We start from the raw sequence: 5813 nt of genomic DNA on the forward strand, positions 1-5813 counted from the left end.
GCACGCCAGGCCTCCCTGTCCATCACCAACTCCCGGAGTTCACTCAAACTCATGTCCACAGAGTTGGTGATGCCATCCAGCCATCTCATTCTCGGTCGTCCCCTTCTCCTGATTGCAGCCATGAAATTAAAAGACGCTTACTCCTTGGAAGGAAAGTTATGACCAACCTAGATAGCATATTAAAAAGCAGAGACATTACTTTGCCAACCAAGGTCTGTCTAGTCAAGGCTATGGTTTTTCCCGTGGTCATGTATGGATGTGAGAGTTGGACTGTGAAGAAGGCTGATCGCCGAAGAATTGATGCTTTTGAACTGTGGTGCTGGAGAAGACTCTTGAGAGTCCTTTGGACTGCAAGGAGATCCAACCAGTCCATTCTAGAGGAGATCAATAAAGCTGAAACTGCAATACTTTGGCCACCTCATGAGACGAGTTGACTCACTGGAAAAGACTCTGATGCTGGGAAAGGTTGGGGGCGGGAGGAGGCGGGGACGACAGAGAATGAAATGGCTGGCTTATTTTCTCTATTATTATCACATCAGCACCCCCTCAGATCATCAGGCATTAGATCCCAGAGGTTGGGGTCCCCTAAATAGAGGAGCAGGTACATGAGGACAGTGAGGGAAAGCTGAGGGAAGGAGAGAAAAAAAACAACTCGTGTTTATTTTGCAACTAATAAATAACAGGTACCATGTTACATATCCTTTCTTATTCACACCTAATGATTCGCACAGTCTGTCTTCTGAGGCAGGAATTATTACCACTGTATTAATGAAGGTGAGACTAAACGGGTATCACTTGATGTCTCTGAAGAGAAATGACTTGGAGAACTTAAACAGAGGGGAAGGTGTCTCGTAGGACTCGGAAAGGGAAAGAACCTGGTCACAGCGTTAGTCGCTCAGTTGTGTCTGACTCTTTGTGACCCCACGGACTGCAGCCCACCAGGCGCCTCTGTTCATGGGATTCTCCAGGCAAGAAGACTGGAGTGGGCTGCCATTTCCTTCTCCAGGCGTTCTTCCTGACCCAGAGATTGAACTTGGGTCTCCCGTACTGCAGGCAGATTCTTTCCCAACCAAGCCACCAGGGAAGCCCCTTATAGGCCATAACAAAAAGAAGACAGGTAAATATTCTTCTTTTGAAATAAGAAATGCTGTTAAGCATGTAAATGCAAGTGAGCCATGTCTTCATCCTAAATCCTATAGTTTTAGGAAGATCTTATCTGGAGAAAACTCAGTTTTTAGAGGAAACCATCCAGAAAGACAATCTTCTGCTGCTCACCATTTGCCTTTTAGTTTTGCCCTGCTCCTCAGTCTCTGCTTCCTCTTCCCCTCATCAGAAAGGTTAATGGAGATTTCACATCCTATGAAAGATGCTCCATAACCCCTCTCTCCCCAAAATCATTATAGTCCAATCTCTAGATGGTATATGACTGGAAAAGGGAATGGAAAACCACTTCAGTATTCTTGCCTTGAGAACCCCATGAACAGTATGAAAAGGCAAAAAGATAGGACACTGAAAGTTGAACTCCCCAGGTCGGTAGTTGCCCAATATGCCACTGGAGATCAGCGGAGAAATAATTCCAAAAAGAATGAAAAGACGGAGCCAAAGCAAAAACAACATCCAGTTGTGGATATGACTGGTGACAGAAGTAAAGTCTGATGCTGTAAAGAGCAATATTGCATAGGAACCTGGAATGTTAGGTCCGTGAATCAAGGCACATTCAGTTCAGTTCAGTTCAGTTGAGTTCAGTTGCTCAGTCGTGTCTGACTCTGCGACCCCATTAATCACAGCACGCCAGGCCTCCCTGTCCATCACCAACTCCCGGAGTTCACTCAAACTCATGTCCACAGAGTCGGTGATGCCATCCAGCCATCTCATTATCGGTCGTCCCCTTCTCCTCCCGTCCCCAACCTTTCCCAGCATCACAGTATTTTCCAGTTGGAAGTGGTCAAACAGGAGATGGCAAAAGTGAGCATCGAAATTTCAGGAATCAGAGAACTAAAATGGACTGGAATGGGTGAATTTAACTCAGATGACCATTATATCTACTACTGTGGGCAACAATCCCTTAGAAGAAATGGAGTAGCCATCAGAGTCAAAAAAGAGTTCGAAATACAGTACTTGGATGCAATATAAAAAAATGACAGAATGATCTCTGTTCATTTCCAAGGTAAACCATTCAATATCAGGGTAATCCAAGTCTATGCCCCGACCAGTAACACTGAAGAAGCGGAAGTTGAACGGTTCTATGAAGACCTACAAGACCTTCTAGAACTAACACCCAAAAAAGATGTCCTTTTCATTGTTGGGGACTGGAATGCAAAAGTAGGAAGTCAAGAAATACCTGGAGTAACAGGCAAATTTGGCCTCAGAGCACGGAATGAAGCAGGGCAAAGGCTAATAGAGTTTTGCCAAGAGAACGCACTGGTCATAGCAAACACCCTCTTTCAACAATATGAGAAGAAGACTCTACACATGGACATCATCAGATGGTCAACACCGAAATCAGATTGATTATATTCTTTGCAGCCAAAGATGGAGAAGCTCTATACAGTCAGCAAAAACAAGACCGGGAGCAGATCATGAACTCCTTATTGCCAAATTCAGACTGAAATTGAAGAAAGTAGGGAAAGCCACTAGACCATTCAGGTATGACCTAAATCAAATCCCTTACAGTTATACAATGGAAGTGACATGGATTCAAGGGATTAGATCTGATAGAGTACCTGAAGAACTATGGACGGAGGTTCGTGACATGGTACAGGAGGCAGTGATCAAGACCATCCCCAAGAAAAAGAGATGCAAAAGGGCAGAATGGCTGTCTGAGGAGGCCTTACAAATAGCTGTGAAAAGATGAGAAGCAAAAGGCAAAGGAGAAAAGGAAAAATATACCCATTTGAATGCAGAATTCCAAAGAATAGCAAGGAGAAATAAGAAAGCCTTCCTCAGTGATCAATACAAAGAAATAGAGGAAAACAATAGGATGGGAAAGACTAGAGATCACTTCAAGAAAATTAGAGATAGCAAGGGAACATTTCATGCAAAGATGGGCACAATAAAGGACAGAAATGATATGGTTCTAACAGAAGCAGAAGATATTAAAAAGAGGGGCAAGAATACACAGAACTATCCAAAAAAACCTTCACAACCCAGATACTCATGATGGTGTGATCACTCACCTAGAGTCAGACATCCTGGAAAGTGAAGTCAAGAGGACCTTGGGAAGCATCACTGTGAACAAAGCCAGTGGAGGTGATGGAACACCAGCTGAGCTATTTTAAGTCCTAAAAGGTGATGCTGTGAAAGTGCTGCACTCAATATGCCAGCAAATTTGGAAAACTCAGCAGTGGCCACAGGATTGGAAAAGGTCAGTTTTCGTTCCAATCCCAGAGAAAGGCAATGCCAAAGAATGCTCAAACTACTGCACAATTGTACTCATTTCACACGCTAGCAAAGTAATGTTCAAAATTCTCCAAGCCAGGCTTCAATAGTACATGAACTGTGAACTTCCAGATGTTCACACTGGATTTAGAAAAAGCAGAGGAACCAGAGATTAAATTGCCAACATCTGTTGAATGATAGAGAAAGTGAGAGTGTTCCAGGAAAACATCTACTTTTGCTTTATTGACTAGGCCAAAGCTTTTGACTGGATCACAACAAACTGTGGAAAATTCTTAAAGAGATGGGAATATCAGACCACCTGACCTTCCTCCTGAGAAATCTGTATTCAGGTTAAGATGCAACAGATAGAACCGGACATGAAACAGACTGGTTCCAAATTGGGAAAGGAGTATGTCAAGGCTGCATATTGTCACTCTGCTTATTTAACTTACATGCAGAGTACATCATGAGAAATTCTGGACTGGATGAAGCACAAGCTGGAATCAAGATTGCTGGGAGAAATATCAATAACCTCAGATATGCAGATGACTCCACTCTTATGGCAGAAAGCGATGAACTAAAGAGCCTCTTGATGAAAGGGAAAGAGTAGAGTGAAAAAATTGGCTTAAAACTCAACATTCAGACAACTAAGATCATGGCCTCAAGTCCCATCACTTCATGGCAAATAGATGGGGAAATAGTGACAGACTTTATTTTTCTGGGCTCCAAAATCTGCAGATGGTGACTGCAACCATGAAATTAAAAGATGTTTGATCCTTGGAATAAAAGTTATGACCATCCTAGACAGCATATTAAAAAGCAGAGACATTACTTTGTCAACAAAGATCCATCTAGTCAAAGCTATGGTTTTTCCAGGAATCATGTATGGATGTGAGAGTTGGACTATAAAGAAAGCTGAACACTGAAGAATTGATGCTTTGAACTGTGGTGTTGGAGAAGACGCTTGAGAGTCCATTAGACAGCAAGGGATCCAATCACTCCATCCTAAAGGAAATCAGTCCTGAATATTCATTGGAAGGACTGATGCTGAAGCTGAAACTCCAATACTTTGGGCACCTGATGGGAAGAACGGACTCATTTGAAAAGACCCTGATGCTGGGAAAGCTTGAAAGCAGGAGGAGAAGGGGACGACGGAGGATGAGATGGTTGGATGGCAACACCAACTCAATGGACTTGAGTTTGAGTGAACTCCAAGAGTTGGTGATGGATAGGGAAGCCTGGAGTGCTGCAGTCCATGGAGTCCCAGATTCGGACATGACTCAGCGACTGAACTGAACTGAACTGAACGGAGATGGTATGTGTGCTTCTCCAGGAGCTCTGAGTCAGCTTTATCCCAAAGTGCATACGTGGTCCTTTGGACACTGACAGTTTTAACGCCTTTCATGGTCCCGTTTCTCGGACAGTATTTCTTCACTCTGCCAGTCGATACGTGAACACTGACTGTGCCATGGCCCTGGTGGCCCATTTGTGTCTGATCCTTCTGCTCACTATGTCCTCTGCCTTGGTCTGCTGCATGCATCTCTGGGGTGGGGGCAGGGGAAGAAGCCTCCGAATTATCTCCCAATATTCTCTCCCTCTGCTGCCACCTTCTCACAGCTCCACCCTAAGTGCTGTAATTTGACCTCGTATTTCTTCTCTGTATGCAGCCATTGTCACATCTTAGATGTGAGTTCCTTAAGGGAGTTCATCTCCAAATTGAGTGTATGGATGAATAAATGAACACATGGGGGAAAAAATCACTTAAGGGGGGAAAAAAGGTTTCCTAACGGACAGGGGAACATGTTAAAGGAAGGTAGCATCATTTGTAGCCTGAGGGTGCTGGCTTTCAAAACTGATGATAGGATTTGATGCCAATCAGTCCTACACCCTGGTCTTCACCAAAATAGGAAACTTATTCAACAGAAAAGCAAACCAAAGAGAAGGAACAGTTGTCGGTTGAGGTCTCTCCTATTTCCTTTGTCATTTCTTATCTTCATGGCTTGATTGCCTTCATTGTGTCAGAAAGTTAAATATGACATCTGTTCCTCTGGGTGTTTCCACTGAAGCCCCAGTTCTCCACCCTCTGCTGACTGTCATACATCCAGATAGAAGGAAATATGATGCCCTTAATAAATATCCGAAAGCAAGTGTCCTTGCCCTCGGGGGTCTAATGTCTGATGATCTGAGGTGGAGCTGATGTAGTAATACAAGAAATAAAGTGCACACTAAATCTGATATACTTGAATCATCCTGAAACCATCACCAACCTCCCCCTACCCAAGCCCTGATCCCTGGAAAAACTGTTTTCTATGAAATGGGCCCCTGGTGCCAAAAAGTTTGGAGACTGCTGTCCTAAAGCACTTCTTTATGTGTTTGTGCTTTTAATAGGGTGCATTGTGGGAGAAGATAATAAAAATGCATCCTATTGTTTAGTT

This window comes from Moschus berezovskii, chromosome 25 (assembly GCF_049115385.1).
Source record: "Moschus berezovskii isolate FMDL1 chromosome 25, NW_MosBer_1.0, whole genome shotgun sequence".
Taxonomy (NCBI): Eukaryota; Metazoa; Chordata; class Mammalia; order Artiodactyla; family Moschidae; genus Moschus; species Moschus berezovskii.